General features: G+C 36.0%; 1 protein-coding gene across 2 annotated transcripts in view; it reads right to left on the minus strand.

The window, feature by feature from the left end:
• Positions 1–27,253, minus strand: part of Ano3 (anoctamin 3) — a 247,920-nt gene that overhangs the window by 131,770 nt on the left and 88,897 nt on the right. The window contains exon 1 of one of the 2 annotated variants that reach the window (XM_036184794.1): positions 16,479–16,652. The exons of the other annotated variant lie outside the window; for it this stretch is intronic. The gene's annotated coding sequence lies outside the window, so the exon portion shown is untranslated. Of the gene's footprint in view, positions 1–16,478; positions 16,653–27,253 lie in introns of those variants that run through there. 2 annotated transcript variants of the gene reach the window in all.

The following is a 27,253-nucleotide window of genomic DNA, read 5'->3' on the forward strand; positions in this document are numbered from 1 at the left end:
AATGAGATAATGCATGAGGGAACATTTCTGCCTGACTCACTCTAAAGACCACATAAGGTCATCTATTATTATAAGGGGAAAATTGGAAAGTTATATGGGGCCAGGCTTGGCATAAAAACCGTGTTTGATGACAAGCATGGCAACATGAATTCCATGAATTCCATCCTTGGAACCAGATGGTGGAAGAACTAGGTGGAAGGAGAGAACTAAATTCTGTAAGTTACCTTCTGACCTCCACACATATGATATATCAAGAATATACACACAAACACACACAGTCACATACAAAATATATACATAAATGCATCAAACACATGTATGCAAAACTTTCATCTACTCAGTTTGTATTAGAGTATTGCTTGCTTTTCAGTGATTCAATTCCCCTTTAACTTGTAGAAAAACTAGTCTTTCTCGGGATAAAGATGGCTGAAAACAGACAAGTAATACAAAAGACACTGACTTGAAAATTTTGAATATGGAAACAGAGTAAAGGACAAGCAAATGTCCCTTAACTATGCTTTTATGATATATATCATGTATCACAATTCACTACAAAATAGTCAGTAACATTCTTAATTTAACGAGACAGTACAAAATAAATATTTATGACTATTAATTCCAGAAATATATACTCAACAACTCTTACAGAAATTCCCCTCACATCTTTCTCTTAATCACAATGCCCTCCATACTCAGTTCTCAGAACAAATTTTGTCTGTTATGGTTCTGATATTTCTACTTTTCTTCAGTTTCCACAACAAAGGGTATGTCATTAAACGTTCATTTTATCCAAATAGAAACACAAGATGATTTTTATGTCTAGCTGCTTTCATGAACTGTAAAATCCACTTCTAATTTTCATTCATTTGCATTTCTTTTCTTGTCATGCATTATCATAATGTACAGATATAACAGAAGTTCCATCTCTTTGTGTTGATAGACATTTGGCTACATCCTGTCTTGATTATGGTAAAGCTATAATAAACATCCATTTATATATCTTGCAGTGCTTATTCAGAGGTCTTTCTATCAGGTGTGCCTGTGAGGAAACTGTTGATTCATAAACAACATTGTAGGTTGATTTGTGTCTCTGCCAACAGCACTTTTGTGCCTTGTGGCTCACAACTACTCTCCAATCTTTCAAAGGCAGGGAGATATATAATAGTAATTTATTGTGGTTTTAATTTATATTCCCATTTCTAATATTTTTATGGCATACAAACATTTTAGTTAGCAAGCCCTTTGACTTGTATTTGTGTAAAAATCTATGATTTTTGTCTTCAGGTGGATTCCACTATTTTAATGATTATTGAAGGTCATATTCTCAATTTTAATTTACTTGGATTTTTAACTTTAAAGGTGTTTTGTTCTTGTTTATGAAGGCATTCTTTATACCCAGATTGTGAGGATTTCTTCCTTCTTAATTGTGTAGAACAAGCTCCCTTTTACCACATAAGACTGAGATCAGGGGCTGGAGATATGGCTCTGTGGTTAAGAACACTGGCTACTCTTCCGGAGAACCCAGTTTTGATTCCCAGTACCTGGAAGGCATTCACAATTGACTGTAACTCCAGTCTCAGAAAACACTGATGTCCTCTTCCTGCCTTCATTGGCACCAGGCACACAAGTGGTGCACAGGCATACACACGGGTAGAGCACCAATACACATAAAATAAAAATACAATAATTAAAGAAGAGTAAAAATAAAGATGAACAACCAATGTTTCCTGGATTGAAATGTACCACATAAAATATGCTGTAAGGACCAAACTTCACTATTATTATCTAATTGTTCTGTGTCACTTAGAACAATATCCCTTTTCTCATGGCCATGTAGCCCTGCTTTTGTCCTACCTAGCTCTACTGTCCATCCATGAAAGCTATAGTTGAAATAAAGATGATCATAATTCACTTGTTAACCCTAGGTTGTAGAGAATGTATCTAAGTTTGTCAGTCTTGATATGTAGTACATATTGTTGTACAGGTCCTGGCTCAAGCAGTAGAGTCTTATAAGGACTTATGCAACATGAATAGCTTGCATAGGGCAATCTTCTTCTAGTTCTAGGCTGGAGATTTTATTTATTACATTCAATAGTATGAAAGAATAGAACACTCCCAGTATGCAGGATTCCTAACTGCTGCCCATATGTGCTCCCACTCACATAGACTTTTTTTTTTTTTTGCAAATTTTGACAATCAGTTATCACAGTTATCATTTTATGAGTTCTTCAGATTTTTTAATTGTATTTAGTGAATAACAGAGATATTCACTGAAAGACAAAGGGGCAGTGCATGACTCAGGCTTTCTAAGAAGACTGCAATACTTAGATTGGCAATGACTGCTTATGTTCTTTGTTTATGTAGCTCCTTTAGCTCAATGTTGATGATACACAACAGACAGATTGGTCAACAATCTGAGTAGCTATTTGGATGGACCTCATCCACAAGGTCACTATCACATTGTACACTTGTTTCTTTCTTTTTTTTTTTTTTTTAGCTGAGGATCAAACCCAGGGTCTTGTGCTTGCTAGGCAAGAACTCTACCACTGAGCTAAATCCCCAACCCCATACACTTGTTTCTTAATCCTGTCGTAGGGGCTCTGTAAGTGATTTTTAAAAAGTCAAACATTCCTTTCATAATTTTCATTAGTGATATTAATTTATGACTTCCTGTGTTTCTTCGTGGTAAGCTTTAATTCTGAGTTAGGGAAGGCACTCTAGATGCTGTTAGTCTGATGCCATATTTCACCAGGAATGTCCTGCTTTAGACTCCCCAATTAATGTCCCAGAGACTTGGTACGTAATTACAGTTTATTTCAGGATGCAACCATCTCCTACCATTAGCTCATTATATACCTTTTCTTATAACAAACAATATATGTATGTATTTCCAAAAATCCTTATTAAAATTAATTAAGAAAAATCATACGCTGAAGTTCAGAAGAAATTTATACACAGTGGAAATTTGTTAAATGTTGCTCAAAGTATTAAAAATTCTGCTTCCTCTGCTAGATTTTTTTTTATTTTAAAAATAGTACTTATTAGGAAAAATATTTTAATTTCCCAAGTGTTCTGGAGAATAAAGTATATATTAACATATATGCATTTTAATACACCTTGCTTAACTCTAAATATACAGGAAACGTAATGCTGAATTTCCTGTTCAAATAATCTTTAATTATGAGTTTTAGGAATGCCAAAACTCTGACCTCAATACTGAGCAGATGCTCAGTGCTGATGAGAGCTTGGCCAGGTTCATTACTTCCAGGTCACAGTGCCAGCTCTACCTCTTTTCCATATGGCACAGTCAGTAACACAAATCATCTCTGAAGCAGTAACTGGAATGCTGACAATGGACAGCAAGATGGCTAAGGTTCTAGTCCAGATTCTGCCACAACTGGGCAGAGAAAAATAGTATTTAAGAACATACAAGTAAAAGTCATATTTAATAATTAAATCATTCAAATAATTTCAATGATTATTGCTGTTACTAATGCCATAGTATCCCTTAAGGAACTCACCCAACAAATCATGTGATGATTTCTAATACATAGAAATACTGAAAAGACTGGTCATCTCATAGGTACAATGAAAACATTTGCAATAAATCACTGAATTTATATTTCAGGTTATTTACATTAACTCTTATAATGAACAAAATAAAAATTATGAAATTAAAACATTCATGCACAATGGATAGTTGACAAGCACCAGGTCAAGCTAAGGGCAAAATATAATTCAGGGCTCAGTGGCTTACCTGAGCACTTTATCTGCTTTCAACTCTAAGGACATTTGCAGAGCCTGTGAGTGTGGGCTTTGTTTTTGAAAATTTCTAGGTGCCAGGGTTACAATGGAGAGTGAGTCAGATAACCCAGGCTGCAGATATTTTTAGTATTCATATAGTAAGTGAAGTTGAACTATTAAGATGTTCCCTGCTTTGGGTCCTATGTTTATAACATATGACAGGAAAGCAGGTGCCTAAAAGATAGGGACTCTTAACTCAGATTGGTCAGTTATACACGTCCAAGTTGGATTTATTTTCAGTTTAACAATGCAAAATCAAGGTGTCATATCAAAACATAGAACAACAACAATAAAAACATCTATGCAACATGGGGATGTCCCCAGTACATTATGCATTCAAAGGCTATCATTTCACTGAAATATTCAATGTAAAATGCCAGACTTCCAGATTATATTAGCAAAGCCTCAGCTACAATTTTTGCCTAATATCATTAACACAACCATGTTAGGAAAGACACAGATGTTCCAAGGCAAGTTATTCTTAATAGTTACATGATTGTTATTGTTATTGTATTGATGTGTCAAAGAGAAAATTACCCATAATCTTTACATTAACATGATTTTTATCTGGTGAGAATGTATTAGCTTGTGCAAAAAAGGCAAGCCCTGAGAAAGATGAATTCCTGTATCTACAGAAAAGTGTTTTTCACAACCCAGTTATCTTAAGTTCCCTGATCCTTTCACCTGTAAATTCTATCACAAGGACAAATAGCTCTTAAGACACAGAAAAGAAAAAGAAGAGTCATTAAACCAGCTATGTTTTGTTAGTATTATAAAGCAGATGATCATGTTTTGGTTATGAATTATCTATTCAGAGTTTCAAGACATTTTAAGAACTTAAAAATGTGGCATTGTACATGTATTGGACTGTTAAGGACTATTTTTATAAATGTAACATGCTTTCTAGACCCACAGTTACTTTTACTGTTAAAAGTTAGGTGTTTGCAAGGAGAGAAAGGTAAATTCTGAATGTGCAGATTGCAGCCCTGGAGATTTCTGGTTTATGGAGGCTACTTTCTTGTTTGAAACCTTCTTCTGTAATATTTCTTACATTATAGAAGACAATTCAGCACAAACCAGTGACTTTTAGCCATTCTTTGGCAGTAGGGAATATATTTAGACAAATAATCATACATATGCATTGAAATAATTATCCATGGAGCTTCAAGGGGTTAATAGACTCCTTGAAGCTCATTTGTGCGCTCTCTTAGGGATTCATAGGCAAACTGGGAAACTCTGGCTTTAGCAACATTTATCATAATCTTGTTTGTTCTCTCATTCAAGTACTAACCAGAACTAACATTACTTAACTTCCCACATTTGATGAGAACCATCAGGTTTAGGGTAATATGGCAACAGACAAATGGATCTGCTTGTAAACTTAACTTCTTCATTTCAAGGTTGGTAGAAGTTAATTAAATCATTCACTGCAAATCTTCCAAGCCCTTTGGAAGCCTCCTGAAGGTAACAGTATATCCATTTGAAGAGTTCCTCAGAGATGAACGTCAGCACCAATAATCTTCAGTTTCACATTCTAGCACTTTATAGAAAACCCCACATTTTTATGTCATTGTATACAAGTTAATTAAATTTTCAATATCTTCTTCAAAGAAGCTTATTGATATGAATTCCAGCCATCATACAATTTATCTATTTTGAATATAAAAAAGCAACTTAGTGCCGGGCAGTGGTGGTGCACGCCTTTAATCCCAGCACTTGGGAAGCAGAGGCAGGCGGATCTCTGTGAGTTTGAGGTAAGCCTGGGCTACCAAATGAGTTCCTGGAAATAGGCGCAAAGCTACACAGAGAAACCCTGTCTCGAAAACAACAACAACAAAGCAACTTAGTATGTCCACAGAATTGGCCAATGATCACCCTGCCTTTTGGAAACTTTCATCACACATACAAAATTTGTATGGTCATGAGTGTTCATTCTCCATTTTCCCTTTCCCTTCTAGTCTCTGTCATCCTTTGCTGGCCCCAAGTGAACACTTATGTACTTAATGTGCATGTGTGCACACACGTGTGTATGTGTTTGTGTGTATGTGCCTGTGTACTTTGAAAAATTGTGATGATAGGGTTTAATGTAAATAAAGAGGTGCAAAAAATAAATAACCCCTTCCCAATAGCTAAATAATAAACAGGCCAAGAAAATGAACAGATATTTCTCAAAAGAAGAAATAAAATGGCTAATAGTTTTAAAGTGTTCATACTTAACCAACACCATAATGTACACTAAAACTACTTTGTGATTCCATAAACACACTAGTAGAAACACTACCACAAAAAAAATATGGTCAGGAACAGAGTGGGAGAACGAGGAAAGAGATACTATGATAAATGAAGACCCCATAGGAATAGGAAGAAGCAGAGTGCTAAAGAGGTCCCCAGAAATCCACAAAGATACCTCCACTATAGACTACTGGCAATGGTCAAGAGAGTGCCTGAGCTGACCTACTCTGGTAATCGGATGACCAAATACCCTAACTGTCATGATAGAACTCTCATTCAGTGACTGATGGATGCAGATGCAGAGATCCATAGCCAAGCCCAAGGTGGAGCTCCAAGAGTCCAATAGACTAAAGAGAGGAGGGATTATATGAGCAAGAGATATTGACACCATGATTGGAAAAAGCACAGGGACAAATAGCTAAACTAGTGGATACACATGAACTGTGAACAAATAGCTGAGGAGCCCCCATGGAACTGGACAAGGCCCTCTGGATAAGTGAGACAGTTGACTAGCTTGAACTGTTTGGGAGGTCCCCAGGCAGTGGAGCTGGGACCTGTCCTTGGTGCATGAGCTGGCTTTTTAGAACCTAGGGCCTATGCTGAGACACTTTGCTCAGCCTTGGTGTAGGGAGGAGGGGACTGGACCTGCTTCAAATGAATGTACCAGGCTGGGCTGTCTCCCCAGGGGAGACCTTGCCTTGGAGGAGGTGGGAATGGGGGGTGGATTGTGAGGGAAGGCTGGGGGTGGGAGGAGGAAGAACAGGGGAATCTGTGGCTGGTATGTAAAATTAAATTAATTATAAAATAAAAATGTTTTTAAAATGTGGTACATATATAGAGAAAGAGAAATTTAATATATTAAATGAGATAGCCCAAGCTAAAAAGGACAAACACTCCATGGTATCTGTCATATGCAGGTCCTAGCTTATAGTGGATAGATATGTTTGTTTAGTAGGCATTAATTGTATGTGGAAGCCTGGAAACTAGAAAAGAACTCATGAGAAGGGATCAAAAAGTTTTAAGGGAGGGAGAGGAGTGTATTAAAATGCATGTTTTAATAACAAGAAAGCAGAAGATAGACTCCTGGGGCTGAAAAGACACAATTGAAAATGAGGAAAAGAATAGGTCAGGGAGATAAGGGATGAAAAACAGGATTCAGGGAGGATAAAATGAAACATGCAAATATGAAAAATCCATAAATAAGTCTGTTATTTTATAGGCTAATTTTAAAAAGAAATACTAGAAATAACCTAGGTGTCTTTAGGGTATTGGTAAAATGATTAAGTTTCTGCATAGAAATCCAATACAGTAATAAAAATGAGTCTGTTTACAAATTTGTTTTGAACAATTTGCAAGATAAAAATCTTAGATTTAAAAAAGCAACACAAGTCAAGAAATAACTAATGTGAGTGGCAGACATCTGTGGTGCTAAGATAAGTGAGAAGTGGAATTATCTGGGAAGTTATTAGACAAAACACAATATGGCATTGTTCCTCACTATTTTTCTCTCTTTATATAATATTATGTTTCCGTGTGTGTGTGTGTGTGTGTGTGTGTGTGTATTATAATATATACAAAGCTATGGGGGCTTTTATTTAGTAATTTTTCTTGAGATTGTACTTTCAAAAATATAGACCTTGCTAAAGGTTTAATTTAAAAATTATGAGTATTAAGTAATAGAGATTGTTTTCTAAACACATTAAAATTGAATCATATTATTAAACTATTTAAGGAGTTACTGTGTATCTTGGAAATTATTTAAAGACCTTGCTTTGGCAAACATGGAACTATTTAACATAAATAAAACTTTTGAGTTTGTTTAATGTTTTCATTAGCAAAGAGCAAGACATGAAAGAAAGAGACTGAAATTTTGAAATCTCACAATTCAAACAAAAAGGAAATGCCCAGAGGAGGTACCCAGAATATCTGAAGTTCAGGCAGGGAGGTCTATCCTTTGAAGCAGGACATAGCTATATGAGTCTTAAAGACTGATGTTAGTAATCAAGATCCAGAAAGGGCCTAGCTCAAGCTAGAGTCTCTGTTTAATATCTACAATGTGTTCCATGAGGATACTGTTGTGGAAAGCGGGGGGCAATATTTCTTTGTGACTGATTAGCGTCTTTGAATCTTTTGTAATGTACCCTTGTGTAGAAGCTCAAACAAAATTGTAATTCTGAAAAGAGCTTGGATGATCAACAAAATATTGTTGATCTTTCAGACACTATAACCCTTCTAAACTGTCTACAGAATTTCTTTCCAGCAAATTTCTGAGTAGAAAAATAACAAAATAACTACATGACAAAAGAACAATCAGATTAAAAAATGGTACCAAAGTACTAAAACTCTTATAGTTTAACTGTGGTGGTTTGCAAGAAAATGGTCCCCAAAGGGAGTGGCACTATTAGGAGGTGTAGTCTTGTTGGAGCAGGCATGGCCTTGTTGGAGGAAGTGTGTCACTATAGGGGTGGGCTTTGAGGTCTCCTATGCTTAAGCTATACCTAATGTTACAGTTTACTTCTTGACTGCTTATTGAGATGTAGAACTCATCTTCTTCCTTAGCACCATGTCTGCCTGCATGCCACCAACCATGAGGATTATTAACTAAGTGTTTTCCTTTATAAGAGTTGCCAGGTCATGGTGTCTCTTTACAGCAATAGAAATCCTAACTAAGGGAGCACCCTTTATTAAATTCAAAAGCAAAATCATATACATGCACAAATCTAAAGTCCTCAGCAAATAATGCATATTGAGTATTAGGGAACAAGCAAGAAATTTCCTAAGGGCCCTTGTAAATTAGTCTGGTGTCTGGAGGGCACTGACAACTACATTAAACAATGATGGTGAGGAGTACAGAAGGGGGAAGGAATCTTTTAAATAGGATTCAGAAAGTCCTTCGTCAATGATTCTTTTTCTACTCAAAGCCCCCCTTTCTGCTCACCTGACCACTATGGGCACTTATCAGAGGAACAGGGAAAATTTAAATGTCAACACTGGCAGTTTGTCTACTCATTGAAGCCATCTAGGTTTCTTTTACTTATAGCAATTCTCATTGGTTAATGTGAGCATTTGACTTTGGTGTTGAATATGCTGGGACCATCTGCAGAACTGTAAGATGCTGTCTAAGCCCATGAAGGGAACACTATGAATATCTTCTTGATATTAAAAAAGACACACTAACCTTACAAGATCTAAGAAGAAAAAATTTGTCTAAAATGACTTAAATATTTTGAGTTCTCTAATGTACCTAAAACTTTTGGTAATATCATTCAATAAAGTGACATCACAGAGAAAATAACCACAGCTACAAATGCCAATGTACAGTTCTCTGCTCAAGAATCCTAATCATGCATAATTTAGTAGGTATTTAACTCCCCTTTTGATGTTTTAAATAATATTTACTTCATCAAATACAGAAAATTACTTCAAGAGACACATATAGAGACAATAGTGTTCTGAGTAGAATGCTAATATCTCAGAAAGTAATAGCAAGATCTGACAAGTAGGACTGCATCAAAGTCAAAGGCTCCTGAACATAAAGAAAATCATCACCAAAAAGAAGAGACAAGCTACATAACTGGAGACAATATTTTTTCCAGCCATTCATCTGAGAGGTTTTATATACTGAATATATTAAGAGCTCAAGGTGTTAAGTACAAATGGGCAAAAAATCCAATCAACAATCAGACAAAGGAACTGAACAACACTCCTCACAAGAAGTACAGTAAACACATGGAATATTTCAATATCCTCAGCCACCAGGAAAATGCAAACCAAAACTACATTGAAATCCTGTTTTATCTGAGTTAGAATGGTTATCATCAAGAAGCAACCAACCAACCAACCAACAAACAAACAAAATAAAACAAATTGTTAGGATGCATAGGTAAAACAGGCTGTACACACTATTGGTGGGGATTAGTTCAGCCACTGTGGAATCAGTGTGGAGTCTCCCCAGGTGTCTAATTTTATTCTCCATTTCCATTGCCATTTAATACCTGATAAGTGTAATTAACATCTTCCATTCTGGATAGGCTCAAGCCCTTTCAAAAATAGCATTTATTTCCCAACTCAGAGATAATATAGCTAATTAATACTTAACTTTTTAGGTAGTTTTAAGTTACAGGTATGTAACATGTAATATTTATGAACCTTCTCTTTATTTTCTTACCTAAAATCCTACCTGTGAAGATAAATTATGTAAGTAGAGTTTGTCATCTATGGAAAATCAAAATGATAAGTTACTAAATGCCTCAGAGTATCTTACACATATCCCTTCTCCAGGATGTTTCCCTGCTTCTCTTTATTTCCTGCACAAATTCACAGCATCTATTTTCTTCTTCTGTCTCTCCCTTCCCTAACCCTGACTTCATTCCCTTCCTCACACAGTCAGACGATCTGTGGGAAGGACAGCTGCCATGCACTATCACTTCATTCTTGGACAATATTAACCTCTGGAATCATTGAATTTTTAATTATAGGAACGTGAATACTTTTCCATTTCTATTTTATTTTATTCACTTCACATGTGTTAATATGAGTATACGCGTGCATATAAGGGTGGGGTATATGTGGAGTATACACAAGGGCAGGTGCTCTAGGCATGCCTGAATACACAGGCTTACAAGGGCCAGATAAGGATGCTAAGTATTGCACTCTATCACTCTCCACCTTATTTAATATAAGGTATTTTAGTGATCCTGCAGGAAGGATGGTAAATATACTCTGCTCTTTATGTGGGTGCTGAGATTTTAACTCAGACCTTCATACTCTAACTCACTGAGACATTTTTCCAGCTCCATAACTAAGTGCAAAAGGTAAGGTCAGGATTTAAGACATCATAGCTTAGGGGTCTATGTACTTCAGGATAACAAGCTACATAGGAAGATTTACACTCATAAACGTGATAAAAATCATATCTAGTACAGAACTGCATGAATTAGCAAACAGTAATTTCTCAATCTGTGAGGTGCTTTCGATTTTAACCCTTTTCTGACTCTAATACTGTCAGGTACATTAAAGACCACAGACTGGCACTTCGTGTTTTATGAACAACTGATCCTCTACACTAATCTGAGCTTTTCAGAATCAAGCTGATGCATTGTCTAAACTGAAAGGTCCGATTTGTCATGTATGTAAGCAGCACGGGGTCATCTGACTGGAAATAGCTCAGAGGTGAGAGGACTTTGTGACTTTGAGGAATGCCACAAGTCTGTGACTGTGGGTATGAAGCAGTATGTGCTCTCAAGCATAACTTCCTACACCACCCCGCATTTTCTTCATAGCTGCAGTCTTGTTCCTGCTCACTTCTCTTCAGTGCATGTGCTACAGCAGGGGATGCCTCTTGCCCTGGTCAAGCACATAAACATTCTCAACTCAGGACATATATGCTTCAACTCAGTGCCTTGTAGTATGCTACAGATTCAAACACTTCCCTATGCTCTAGCAATGTCACTCTGAACTTTTTATTATTTCCAGCCGTGATTTTGTTCTTCCCATAATGTGTAATGAACACGATGAGCCGCTTGGGGATATAGTTCAGTGGTTATATATACAATATATATATATAGCCTGTGAAAGACCCTGGATTCAGTCTTTAGTGTCAAAGGAAGAGGGGGAGATAGAAGACAACAGAGAGAAGAGTGGAGGGAAGGAAAGAAGAGGGGAGGAAAGGAGTTTGAGAAAAGTATCTCAGAAGTAACTGCAATTATGAGACAACAGTAGTCAACTTTGTCTCCAAGACCACAGAATCAGCTGCATGCATTTGCATATACAGTGTATGCAATAAATATCATGTAACAAAGACTGCATGCAGTGTATATGAAGTCTGCTCTAACTGTACAGAATGCCACAGACTTCTGTTAGAACTCTTTCTCTTCCAAGAGAAGGGCATGAAATTTAAACTAGACAACTGTAGTTTCTTCCTAGTTTCAAATACTTTTGTGTTCATGAAGTAAAATGTCTTCAAGAATTTACCACACCAAGACCTAGAAGAAGTTTCTATAAACAGTTCATCTGGATACCCAGATGCAGCTGTCAAAACTTTGTCAATATGTCTGTGTGAAAGTAGAAGGATGTGAGTGCAGGTACCCACAGAGGCCAGAAGAGGTTCTCTGAGCCCCCGGAAATGGAGTAACCAGAGACTGTAAACCACTTTATTCTTGGGAAAGAACTGTGGTTTTCTGTAAGAACAGGGTATAATTTTAATGGCTGAGCCTAAGGGATGGAGAATTCTGATTGGCTGGCACAGAGCATAGTAAGAGAGCAGTTAAGGAACAATGCTGGAGTAAAACAAGAGGAAACATCAATATTTATGTCATCATTCAGCCACAGGGTTTTTTTTTTTTTTTTCTTTTTTTTTCCAGATTTCATGTGAAGGGCCCAGGGAATTCCTTGAAGAAGTCTCATTGCTCTTAATATGACATTTCCCAGTAGGGAACACCACAATTTGTATACTTATATTTTCTCTATTATGCCATCAGATCTCTTGAGGGACATGATAAGCATGTCCCACTGGACTTTTAAGTAGCTGAAACAGTTTTATGGATACATACAATACACACATTTATATAACTGGATATATATCTGTCATCATTTATTTATTTCCCACCAAATGATGATGTAGATTTATTTTACTAAATTATTCTTTGCCCTGTTCCACAGTGATTCCATGAATACACTTGTTTTTACATTCGTCTTAATTCCTCTAATCATTTAATTAATACACATTTCTAACAGAACATTACATTTAAACCATGTCTATTTATAAAAATAAGCCTTTTCACCACATCCTTGAAGCCCACACTGGTGGCTCTATGTGACCTCAAGTTACATTGTTTTACAGGTCCTTTCTTATGTGATGCACTCCTTTAACAGGTTCATCCTGCACTCCTGTTGTGATTCAGCTCTTCCTGTGCAAGGGGTTCAGATAACTGCAATGAAAAATGCTCCATGGCGCTGCTCCTTTAAGAGAATAATTTAGTCAAGGAGGAAGAAAGGAGAACATGCTATAATTTGGTGAGATGTATTCCACTGTGAGGGGGAGAAAGAGAGTTCACGTGCCATGACAGAGGAGATGAAATGACTGTCTTAGAAAACTTTGTTCAGAAGTGACAAGTGACTTGAGTCCCAGAGAAGTGACTAGGACAGTAGGGAGAGCAGAGCCTGTGTGAGCATTTCTAGACTGGGACGACTCCACGTGTAAAGTACCAGGGAACAAGTCAGGATAGGACTACTCAAGGCCTGTGCACAGGGTGGTTGTGATAGGAGCAATTTACATCTGAAAGGACTTGGAAAGAATAGAAAGCATAATTCCTATTCACTCTAGCATTTAAGTGCTATTCCTTAAAGCACCTTTTTGTCTTTGTCTCCAATAAACTAAAAGCCTTTTGAGGATATCAACTCCATTATACACAGCTTATATCCATTATACCTCATTCATCCCTGCCATGTACATAAACACACACACACACACACACACACACACACACACACACACACCAACTAACAATTTAACTTGAGATTTTCACCTCAAAGTCCATGAAATATTTAGATTTATATATTTCAAAGTGTATACTTATATATATTTTTTCTTACTGCTATAAACAATAAAAGGGGAAGTCCCATATCCCCACTACTATTGCTGATCTCTCTCACACAAATGATCTCAATTTTGTTTTCTAACCTCTTTTTCATTCCTTATTTCTTTATCATAAAGCAATCAGCATGATGCTATTTTTAATACTGTCACCTCTGTTTTTATACATCTGAGTAGTGTCTACCTTTTAATGTTACAAAATTCTATGTTCACCCCATACATCTGTTCTTGATCAAACCACTCCATCCTCCCCTTGTATTACTACAAGGCCATTCCACCTCCACTCGCAGGGACAGAGCCACCACCTCATGAACACATAACTCTTCAAAGTCGTTAGACTCAGAAGAACATCTCAGTGCCACCACAGACCCCTGAAGTGCCTGCGTGCCTCTTCTGCTCTCATCGTGTGTGTGTGGGGTGGGGGTGGGGTGGAGGTTAATGCTCTGTCTCTGTGTTCTCCTTGCATAGACCAATGTAGAGGACACTCAAGGCCTCATCCAGGCTCTTCTACTGCTTTGATGTCCGTCACTCCATTTCTCCCCCATGTTGACCTCTCACCTTCCACTCCTCATGCACAATATCTACCTTTTGATAAGCTGCTTCTGCAGGGTGGTGGCCTTTCTACATCCCTGCATTGACTTAACAACCTTTAAACATGCTTATGCAGTGGCTTGCCTGTTTATTTTCTTAATCTTTCATTGTGCTTAAAGCTTTGCAAGTGAAAGGACTTTGCGTGTTCTTTTTTATCAATGGATTGCCAGGTGCAATCTGGCACATAGTGGGCTGGAGCTGCTAAAAGCAGATGCAGGATCATGGCTCTCAAATATGGTACCCAAAGCAACAGCTTCAGCCTCACCTGAACACCTGTTAAAGCTGCAAATTTGGAGGCCTCAGTGGAACCCAATGCTATAAGAAGCTGTCATTTTTTAAAAAACAATTCCTACAGGTAATTTTGATATTCACAAAAGTTTGCCAACCTCTGTTACAAGGTATCTATTTAGAAAAAGAAGCATGAATATTTTAAAGCTTGCTGCAGCCCAAATTTCTTAGAATGTGAGAAGTGAGTCTGAAATATCATCAAATGTAATCTCACTTCTTCTTCCTTTTTTTTGAGGAAGAAATGCCAAAGGAAAAAATTATATTTGAATCTGAAATTAGTGATATTTCTGTTTTTAGGAAAGTGAAACATTTCTTATGCATATCAGCTTTAATTATGCAACTTACATTTTTCTCTGAAAAATATCCTCAAATATGAAGCTATTTTTCTACTTATAACCTATGTTAAATTAGTTAATATGAGGAATGATAATTAAAAATCTGCATTTCTTGGGGTTGGGGATTTAGCTCAGTGGTAGAGCGCTTGCCTAGCAAGCGCAAGGCCCTGGGTTTGATCCTCAGCTCTAAAAAAAAAAAAGAAAAAAAAAACTGCATTTCTTATTCTTTCAGGGTGATTCCAACAATGAATTGATCTAATTGAGTTATTAGATCTGCTGTCTCCTAGATATATTCTTCCTATAATAATTTTATTTACTTTGTTTAAAGAGAAATCAGTGTATTTTCACACTTACAATTTTCTATAAGATAAGTGTCTTTCACTGAGCGTTACTATAGGACAGGACTACAGAGAAGAGAGCAAGGTAATTATTGACAATAAGGAGTGGACCCCAATGCCTAAGTTATATGATTTGTATTCTCTAAACATATGTAATAAAACACAAAAGAACAATATTACTAAACAAGCATAAATAGTTCCCAAATAGAGAGAAAATAAAAGTGTGGACAAGAGAGAAACAAAATGTATTTTGAATTTGCACAATATAACAGACATTAGACTAAGTGCTATATTAAAAGTACTTTATTCTTTTCTCTTTTTATTTTTATTTATTCAATATAAAAGAGTTTCTACTTTATCTAATGTAGAACCAAAGCCAAATGTTTTCAGCATTACATGGTGAAGCACAGACTATGTTTTTCTGTTGTGTTCTTAATGTAGTAAATCCACTTATCATGTGAATTCTAAATATTCCCTTTGCAGAATTAGTTTACAGTGAATACATTTGCATATCCTTTTCCTGGTCACTGATTGTTATGGTAAATACCACACAAGGAATCTTTTAAACACTTGTTTTCACTGAAAATGACCACTTTCTTCCTTATCAGTGACTACTTATTTTAAGTAATCTGACTCTGAGTGCAGCTAGAGACTTTGGTTTCCAGATGAGGATTATTTCATATTTTTAAAGAAAGAAATGAAAACAAAGGGGGAAAGGGTACGTACTTTAAAAATCTTTAAAAGCATGAAAACTAAAGACAGCAGATGGAAAACATGCCACTTACTAGCTAGCCTGCTTGTGAAATTCAGTCAGGTCATACATTTAGTTCAAGGTTTAATGCTTAGTTTCCTTTCCTTAAAGCATTTCTTCTCAGACTTCGTACTTTGGTACTAATCAAGAAGTCGTGTGTGAAACTATGCCTTAAGAATGACCAGAAATTATTTATCTTTAAAAATATTATGCTTTACATAATTCCAAATTCATGACTACATCAGGTAGACTGTGTGAACAGCTTTTCCAGTGAAAACAATAACCATACATTTAAGCATAGCCACAACTTCACAGAGAGATGATAACTGTCTGGTATGCAAGATAAAGACTGGTGATTGTCAAATACACATTTAGATCACACTATGCCATTTAACAGATACATTTCAAGCATCATAAAAAATTAAAACATCTCCATTCTCAATTTGAAAATCAATATCTGCTATTCTTAACTGGCTTCCCCATGCATGCTTAAGCAAACAGAAAAGCAGTAGAAAATTCCTAGATCCAGTCACTTTTAAACCTACCACTGTCAGAATTCTGGGTTCAGCGGCATCTGGAACCTTTCACTGCTGACAGCCTTCTCAAATGACAGTCTTCTTTAAAGCACTCTTCAGCATGACAGCTGAAAGTTCTGCCTTCCACCTCCTGCTTGATCCATTAGCTGGAGTCTTACATCGTGAATGCTGCACAAAGCATTTGACTGGAGGGTTTTAAGGCAACTCTTTAAATGCCTGGATATGCATAATGACTTTAAAAGAAGAGACAATGCATCTCTTTATAAGAACTTCTGTATTGCTTTCTATTAATTTATTTTAGGGGGTGGCTGAAGTGCAGTATGGGGTTGCCTCGTGTGTCATTGGTTAATAGTGTCGTCGATGTATGATTCATCTAAGTGACATTTAATCCTATAATGCCAGTGACATTTTGATGATCTTACTGTCAATTTTAAATAATCCATTACATATGGTATTTGAATGAGCTGAATAGATTGATACAAAATGTGGGAGATATTTTTAGTTTAAATAATAGAGGTCTGGCAGGGTGACCTTCTTCAGTGGTGAGCCTAGCTAAATTTTTTGGTAGCTTAGTGGAATTTAAAAGTACTTCCTTTTGTTTTTAAGTACTTATAGGAAAATTCCTTGTCCTTCTATTCAATTGAGAAAAGTACATGCTGGGCGGTCCTCTGATCCTAGCACTCAGGGGGCAGAGACAGGAGTATGTGTGAGTTCGAGGCCATCCTAATGTACATAGTTAGTTTTAGGATATCCAGGGTTACACAGAGAGAAACCTTGTCTCAAAAAAAAAAAAAAAAAAAAAAAAAAAAACCCCAAAAAAAAACCAAACAAAACAAAAAAAAAAAAAACAAACAAAACAAAACAAAACAAAACAAAAAAAACATGCAAAATACAATAGAAACTTCATGGTTTCTGAAAAATCCTGCATCCGTGAAATGTCCCATTGTATTGTGTTGGCTCCAGGTTGATGTACCATATTACAAGTACAACAGAATTAACTGTTACCTAAACACAAACAAAATTCACCAATTTTTCCCTATTGATTAGAATTTATTTGATGAGATGTAATTGAAGGTTGCATTTATTTTTGTCAAAAATCCTCTTTGGGTCAGCTTAGTGTTAGGACTGATAAGACACTGAATCCAAGAAGCTACAGTTATTGGATATGGCCTTAAATTGATCATCATGTTTATAAATTGATCTTCCTTCAGGTTAGTGAAATAGCAAATTTGATTTTATACAAGAGTTTGAGTCTGTTTAGCAACAAATGATAGATAACTGAAATCAATGTCAGTGAAATTTCCACAGACAAATTATTACAGCTGTCATTTCATAGTTAAAGTTCCCTTTAACTTAGGCTTAGGCAGAAGATCTCTCCACATATGAACTCTGCTGCACTCGTGGGAAAAAAAAACAAAACCAAAAAAACAAAAAAACAAAAACAAAAACAAAAAAATAAAACAACAACAACAACTAATGAGTGATGTATCCCTGGGAAGAAATTGATGTCTGATACTGTACATCTAGTCAGAAACCTATGGCTGGGAAGTCAGGAGCTTTAGTGGAAAATCTACTATTGCTGTTTTGTTAAATAGGCAAATAGTCAAATTATTTTCATCTCTACACACGTGAACTAGTGCTAGTCTCAGCCCTGGGCAAATAATTATAATTTGCAGTGGATGGAGATTAACAGCCTCAGGACTGGTCAAAGTGACTGTTGGTTGTCCATTACTGTGGATGTGTTGGAAGAGGGAGTGGAACAACTTTTAGATCCAGATGTGGTGATATTTTATTTGTATGTTAATAAATAAAGTTTGCCTGGAGATCAGAGGAAGTAGCAAGCCATTTTAAGTAAACACAAAAGTCAGGCAGTGATAGCACACGCCCTTAATCCTGACTACTTGGCAGGCAGTGTCTCTGTATGTTCAAGGCCACACTAGGGAACAGAGCCAAGTGTGGTGACACGTGCCTTTAATCCCAGTACCAACCATAGAGACCTGGAGGTCTGTACAGATGGGCAGTGATAAGAAAGTGAGGTAGCTGAGCTAAGAGCCAATGAGAGGGCAGAACAGCAAGGCATATAAACGCATGGGTAGACAGGAAGTCATGGTGTTTGGAAGCTGCAGAGCTGGTGAGGTAAGGTGGCTGGTGGCTATTCCTATTTCCCTGATCTCTAAGGCTTTCACCCCTATATTTGTCTCTGTGTTTCTTATTGAATGAGACTGCTTAAAAATTTGTCTACATTCAGAGGATTGGGAAAATTAGTGTGGACATTTTTTTTTTTTTTTTTTTTTTTTTTTTTTTTGTATTTGACTTGGCTATTAGTCATGAAGATACAGCAGCTGTGGATCCCTATATAAGACCTGCACAGGTCTGGACCCCTCAAACGTTCTGTGATGGATTGAGAAGCTCAATATCAATAGGCCCATCCCTCTCTGAGGATCTATTGTAGGTACTGGCTTTCAGTAGAGGAAAGTTATTTCTTGGCCGTGGGGCAGCCACTGCTGTGTCACCCATAGTCTAGTAAATAACCTCCTCCTCATGCTTTATACAAACATCTAAAATTAAAAACTGTGGGGAAAAAAAGAGAAAGAAAAGGAAAACAAAAGAAAGACATGAAAGTTGTTGGGAAATAGAAGATAGTCAGTGGAGGTCTGCATAGCAGGGGAAGGTACAAAAACTTTCCTCCCAAACGTACCGGATGAAGAGTTCTATATCCTGCCACCTCTCCAGTGTTCTAAACTGTAGAACAAGCCTTATGGGAGCAGATGTTTTAAACTCCTAGATCCAATTATTTACTAGCTGAATAAGATCTCCAGTTGTCAACAGGAATATGATAACACACATGGCTTGAATATAGTTACATACAGTAATCTTTAGGTCATTTAATTTTGTCAGGAATAAAAGAGAAAAGTGAAATATGTTACATTATTGGCCTCATGCTTCATGTGCTGGTTTTAGAGCTACATTTTGATTATAGAGTCATAATGGCAATCAATTCCTATAATCACTAAGTGTTTGAGGGGCTTTGATTGGATGCATTATTATTTTTAATGGTATCATTAACTTCGAGTGTTCAAGTGTCTCCCCATTTAAAGTGAAAGAAACATCTTAAACATGATAATTTGGGCAAACATCTAATTATATTCTGAGAAGAAGTTCATAGAACTCCAAATACAAGCTTATTTGAATGCATTTACTTGTTACTTTAAACTCCCTATCATCATCAACCTGCTTCCCAGAAAATTTGGCTCAATGAACCCATCTCCTAACCATGAAGACAACTGCAGATCTGGTGTGTCATTTCACACTGATTTTGTCGTGGTTTAAGCTCTTTTCTAACTTAACTAAAGTTCATTGACCAGCTTTGCACTTCTGTCATTACCAGTACTACTAATAAATTTAAATGACAATATTAAATTGCTTTGCAGATATTTTTACTCTCACATTTATATTTTATATATTTGAAGACTGAGAATATAGCCATTGATCCAACATGTGTATTCTAGCATATCAGCTTATCACTAAGCCTTAAGCTCATTTCTGTCACTCAAACATAATTTTAACAGTTCTGTGTTCAATATCTAAACTATTAACTGTTTTTTTCAGGGTCAAAGGCTATTTTCTATTCCACTATTTTTCTAAAAATAATTACTATTTTCCTTTAATGTATTCATTTTTAGTTCATTAACTATTTAGCTCTTCAGTGATTCATTTCCTTTTAAGTTGTGAGAGGAAGATGTCTAAAAACATTTAACCCCTTCACAGCTGTTGTTAACATATTACAACATGCTCTGAAAGTTAAAAATTTTGTTGCCAATTTGGATTCCTTTATTTTATTTTATATATGCATACAAAGATACAACAGAGAGAAAGTGAGAGAGAGATAGACAGAGAGACAGACAGACACACACACACACACACAGATAGAGAGAGAGAGAGAGAGAGAGAGAGAGAGAGAGAGAGAGAACAAACCACACATTGCTATCCATGTGAATGTACAGAGAATGAAAAGTACTTTATAGCAGATCTGGAAAAATCTACACTGACAATTAGTTACCATAGAATTCGCATTCACTTCTTATTAGAGAAGGCTCCAAGGTTAATGAAATTTAAATTGTATGAAAGAGAAGGTATGTCCAGTGGTTCTATGGGGATAATAAAGTCTTTCTCAGTATTAAATGCAGTTTCAGAAAGATTAAATGAAATTTAATGATATTAGGTATCCATTATGTTACTGGAAAGGGGGTTTATTAACATAAGTCAAGAAGTGAAGTTTAATATCCTCTGCAAAAAAATCAATGATTTCATGCTTATTCCATATAAAATATAAAAATTATGTGCAAAGAATTTTATTTATCACAGTAAGTCATTAAATATAAAAGAAAGTTACTTCAAAGGTAAAACTGAGGAAATGTTAAGTGTATCTTTTAGAAACTGACTGATAATGTAAACAGAATCTACCCTCTTAGTGGGTCACTCCTCGGTGTTCCAGGGGGATAGCTATGGCACTGCTAGGGCTGTCCTATTAACACATGCTCAAATGTCTTCATAAAAGTGGTGGATTTTTAAAGTGAGAGTTTTCATGTAGCTTAAGCATATTTCCCACATGCTTGCCAACCTCCTTATAGCATTGAACAGAATATAAACGCCAGAAAAGCTGTTATACTATAGCATATAGGGAATATAGTAATAAGAAAAGAAAATCTCGTAGTTGGAAAGATGGCTCAGCGGTTAAGAACACTTTCTTCTCCTGAAGAGAACCTGGTTTAGTTGGTTTCCAGCATCCATTTGGTGGCTATAATCCCCTGTACCTCCAGTTTCAGATGATCCAATGCCCTCTTTTGGCCTCTGTGGGCAACCATCTCACATGTAGTACACGTAGTGATACAAAAGCCAGTACTAATACTTATAAAAATAAATAAGTCTATTAAAAAGGAAAGATACCATTCATATGTTCACTGAAGTTGTAATTTTCTTTACTGAAATTCCTTATTTGTGGATCTTTGAATTCATGGGAGTGCAAACCATATGTATACAAGGATTTCTATATTTTATGTCAACCATAATGCTGTCAATTAAAGCATCTACATAGCCAAGGAAGATAGAGCAAGCCTGTGCTTATAGATACCTGGGAAATTGATGCAGAAAAAATCAAAATTTAAGGCCTGCCTAGAATGCAGGTGTGTTGAAGACTAGGCTTTGCAAATTAGTGAGACTAGGTTTCAAGATAAACATGGAAATGAAGGATTGGGCTCATATAGTTCAATGGTAGAAAGCTTCCATAGCAAAGCACAAGAATTAATCTCTTCTACTAATATATAATTAAGTAAATAAGAAGGAAAGAAAGAACCAGAGGGAAAAAAAGAAGAAGGAAGGAAGACAGAAGCCACATGCAGCCAAATGTTTACTCATCTTTTAATCTAAATCACACACTGATACAATTCTGGAAAATCTGCAGTGCCAATAATATCATGTAGCATTGTATAGTAGTAAGTTCAGAAAATTAAGACCTGTACACAATTTATAGGTTGAGAGTCATTTATGAAAATGAAGTTTTTAGCAATGTCCACATGAAAGGCATCATATCAAAATCTACAGAAGCACTATCTTTCCTACCTCCTTGATAAAATGATCAGTGTTTCCACTCTTACAGAAAATTACCCATATTATTAGTTGAGTAAATGATGAACACCATCTGCCCATGGCACTTGATCTAATCAAACTGAATGGCTGTGTGATCCAATTTTAATGAACTGCTAAAATATTCATGTCAGGAGTTTGCTGTCTATAACCCCTCTCCTGCCTGATTTGGTATTCAACATCCTTTCAAAGGAGAAGTCATATTTAGGGAAATATATTCATAGTTCCAGAATCATAGTTGGCAACTTCACCAGTCAACTTCTGCATCCCCAGTGTCAGAGTTAAGAACAAGCACTTGCTAGGAAGCCACGAACTCTACTATATGTACTTGATTCTTCTAACCAAGCCTAACTCCAGATGTTCTCTGACTATTGTCCTCTCGTAGAAGCCTTGGCTGCTGCACAAGGCATGGCTATTTGAAGGAAAGAAGAATTCTTGTTGTCAAGAGTTTACAGTATTCTTTACACTAATAAACAAGTAGAAGAAAATCTTTTCCTAAACAATTCTAAAAAGCATTTCATCTCATTTTCTCTAGAATTCCCCTTCCAATCAGTCAAATTAATTCCTTTAATTTATCTATTTATGAGAATGTTTTTGTTTGTTTGTCCTACATAATTGTCTCCTAAAATTTCTCAGCCATACAAATGTGGTAAAGAAAATAAACTTGCATTAATATATTTTCCTTGCTAATCTTAATTTTTTGACTATTGCTAATAATATAAATGTATATTTCAATTAATTAAAATATTGGCTTTTTCCTTAATTAAGATTTAAATTTATTATTATTACTATTATTGCATTGCATATGTGTGTGTGTGTGTGTGTGTGTGTGTGTGTGTGTTTATGTGTGATTGTACCTTCAGAGGCTACAAAGGGGCATTGGATCACCTGAAACTGGAGTTCCAGGTGGTTATTAATTTCTCAGTGTGTGTGCTGTAGTGGAACCATGGTCCTCTGCAAAAGCAATAATACCATAAACTGCTAAGTTCAAGAACCTGAGTAAACATATCATGGGCCTAAGGGAAAACCTATTACTATTACTCTGCTTAAGAAGCACAGCAATACAATGACTCCTAATGACATATTGTACATCCACAGATCATGTCGAAGCCAGCCCTCATCAGGGAAGCTTCTTCCTGTAATAGATGGGAATTAACACAGAGACTCACAACTGGATAGTGTTGCACTAAGTCCTAAATGAGTTATCTTCATCAAGCCCCTCCCCTTAAGAATCTTAGATCTATGAGAAGGAAGAGTGGTAAGGCAAAAAGTTGTAAGAGCTGGAGGAGATGGACGACTCCAAGAAAACAATGTCTTTTAGATGCAATAGAACTGACACACATGTGAACTCACAAAGTCTGTGACAATACACACAAGACCCACACAGGTTCAAGTCAGAGGAGGTCCCAACACTAAGAGGAGTACATGTACACAAAATCCCACCCCTAACCAAGAAGCAATTTGTAATTAATTCCTGCTGGAAAGGGAAGAAATGGATGTCTTCAATGGAGTGTCACAGTATATATTAACAACTCTCCAAGGCAGACCCCATTCCCAGGAGTAGTTTGCCAATGAAAATCAACTCCTTGGGTTTTGTTTGTTTGTTTGGTGGGCTTTTTGTTTTGTTTTGCTTTTTTTTTTTGGCATTTTGTCTTGTTTTTTGCTTGTTTGTTTTAATTTAAATTTTTTAGAAAGAAAAAGAAGGAACATAAAGTTATGTAGGTAGGGAGGTTGGAAGTATTTCAGAAGAGTTTGGAAAGAGGAAAATTTTATCAAAATATATTACACAAAAAAATTTTAAATAATGCAAAAGTAGTAGAAAGCACACTTACTGCTGAACCATCTCTCTGGCCCAATACTTTTACAAATAAAATATTGAAGAGATGAGCCATTTCAGAGAGTTTAAACATTTCCCTCAAATATAAAATGATTTACATTAAGCTATTTAAAAATACACATAGGCCCCAATAATTTAGGAGCATTTTTAATATTTTGTGGAAATAAGGGACATTTTTTAATCTTCTCAGTATCTGAAGAATTAAATGTATGTTTATCCTTGTTATAAGTTACCATTTTCTCCTTTAATACTTGAAGCTGTCTCTAATATCTACTGCTGAGAAAAAAATCACTCCCAAATATTTTTCATGGTTATGGACATAAGCCATTCCTACTTGTGAGTTTTTCTTCTTCTTTTTTTATTTATTATATTTGTGTTTTAATTTTACACATCAGCCATGGGTTCCCCTGTCCTCCCCCCTCCCGCCCCCGACCCCACCTTCCCCCCAGCCCCTCCCCTCTATTCCCATCTCCTCCAGGGCCAAGACTCCCCTGGGGATTCAATTCAGCCTGGTGGATTCAGTACAGGCAGGTCCAGTCCCCTCCTTCCAGGTTGAGTAAAGTGTCCCTGTGTAAGTTCTTTTAATGTCAGCTGAATTTCCTCATTTTTAGTGTTGCTGCTGGTTGAGGATTTTTATCTCAATTAGGACAACTATAACCATTAGTCTCTGGTATAGGTAGTCTTTTATCCTCTTCAAGGCTATCTCTGGTATGTGGAACTGACAGGCAGAATCCCAAGAGATAGAACAGAAATTCAAGCTTTATTTGAACCCAAAGCTTAGTGGTAGTATCAAATGACTTCTCTTAAAGTCTTAGAATCAAAGAAAGCCTTAATATCAATTCAATAGACTTTACCTTTTGTTAGGGGGGTCTTTAAAAATCTCACTAAAATTAGAGATACAGTGGTTACATTTCTATCTCCCACATATCATTGATATGTTAAATATGGATTTTGTTTTAAGACAATACTAGCGGAATTCAAATTCAGACATTACTTGATATCTCTGGTTTACATAGCCCTTTTGCTTTCTCCATGGATTGTATCTCAACATTTTGACAATAGAAACTACCTAGTGCTTACCATCTTTCTCTGTTCTAGAGTACCAGACTTGAACAGTGTCTTCCTAATAGATCCTATTATGCTATGGTGATCACTTCATCACATCAGAAGTCAATATTGTAAAAAGTTTTAATCTCCAAAGGGAGTTTAAAATTCAATTTCTTGTTCTGAAGATGGATCCTCAAACCAACAGTTATTTATAAGTATATTTAACTTTTATTAAATATATTCGCTAAGTTTTTACTGTTTCTATTGTTATAAAACACCAGCAGCAAGGCAAGCATAGCCCTGGAGCAGCAACTGAGAGCTCATATCGCCTGACCCACAAACAGGAAGCGAAGAACTAACTTGAAATGACATGAGTCTTTTGAAACCTCAAGCCTGTCAGCAGTGACATATCTCCTCCAAAAAGGCCACACATCTCAATCTTTACCAAGAGTTCCACCAACTGGGGACCTAGTAAGTATTCAAGCCAAGGCTACAGGTGCTGATGTTCAAAGGGCCATGTTAAATTAACAAAGGCAGTGATGAAAACAAAATCTTTACCATTTTGTCTCAAGACCACTCCAGAAATGTTATTCAATGGTTATAAAAACAAATGCAAGTAAAATTTCAAACAGACAGAAATTCATCTCTAAAATGACCAAGCCACTAGTCAGATATATTTCTAAGATAAGATTCTTTGTCAGTTTTTACAAAACTGTGAAAAGTTCAACACAGCTGTGTTATAATACAGTAGTGCTTGAGAGAATTTAGAATATATTTTTCTAATGCTAGTTCATGGTTGATAGCTAATTTGGTGTAGAACTCTATTTGTTTTCTATTGTCCAATGCCACTGTGTAGTTTGCATTAGGCATGAGTCACCCTTTAGGATTAATGCTCCTTCCTGTTGAATCATTATAAATGTGTTTGCTGCTATCTGAAATTCTCCCTTTGCACTTCACTTATTATGTATAATAGGCATAGTGCAGAGTGCAACTAGAACAATTATCCAAAGTAAATCATGATGTGAAGCAGAGATTTTTTTGTATAAAAACCTATATATATTTATATCATACATATATATGTATATGAATATGTTAATTTGTGGTACTTTTAAGTCAAATGAAGACTGACAATTTTATAAAATCCAACTTAAAATTTATGTCCATATATATTATGTATACATACATATACACATACATATATAATAGCTTCTTCTTTTTTTCTTTCTTTCTCTCTCTTCTTTCTTCTTTCTCTCTCTCTCTCTCTTTGTTTGTTTCTCTCTTTCTTCCTTCCTTTCTTTCTTTCTTTCTTTCTTTCTTTCTTCCTTCCTTCCTTCCTTCCTTCCTTCCTTCCTTCCTTTTCTTCTTTCCTTCTTTCCTTGCCTTATGGTGTTGCAATTTGGGCTTAACTAACCTGGTGCTTACTGTGCAGAATAGGCTGACCTCAAACTTGCAACAATTTTCCTACCTCAGTCTCCCAAATCCTGAGAGTACAGATATCAGACATCATACATAGTTTACATATATAAGTTACCATTTAGGAGTAATAAGAGAAGAAAGACAGCAGATTTCTAAGGTACAGCACCCAGACAATAGTGCAAATAATGCAAATCTAGGTGACTTAATTATTTTTTGAGACCTCCTATATAATACCTTATCGGCAGATTACTATACCCTTGAAAAATCTTCAGCATTATTTTTCTTTTATGCAATTGAAATCTTCTATGAAATAGAATTTGTGTTTCATTCTCACACATGCAATGGATAAAAGCGGACATCCTTTGATAGCTGGAGGTGTGAGTCACCCAGACAACTGGGGGTGGTTTTCATAGAAGAGTAAGAGTTGGAGGTGGGCAGTCACACAAATTCAGTAGTAAATTTAATAATATTTCTTTTATTGAACTACTTATTATTTATTATTTCTTTCATTGAATGTATTCTGTTTCCTTGTCTGATACTCAAAGAAATTTACTCAAGTTTTCCTAATTATTTTAACTGTAACATTCTGAGGTTCAAGCCTAATGAAAAATGGTACTTGGGACATGACTCTTGTGAGAAAATTAAGTGATGATTTAGCTGTTAGCCGTGTGGTCAATCATAGAGTGGTAGATTACACAGATTGGATTTTTAGCTTGTTTCTGACTGCTTGACATGTACTCTGTTTGTCTTTCAGTAGATGACAAAAGCGTATTGAGGAGCACTGGATTTCTCTTCTGACTCTTGTCAGTTCACTTCAAATAATATTTACCCGACACAGGAA

The sequence above is a fragment of the Onychomys torridus genome, chromosome 4 (genome assembly GCF_903995425.1).
Source record: "Onychomys torridus chromosome 4, mOncTor1.1, whole genome shotgun sequence".
NCBI classification, from domain to species: domain Eukaryota; kingdom Metazoa; phylum Chordata; class Mammalia; order Rodentia; family Cricetidae; genus Onychomys; species Onychomys torridus.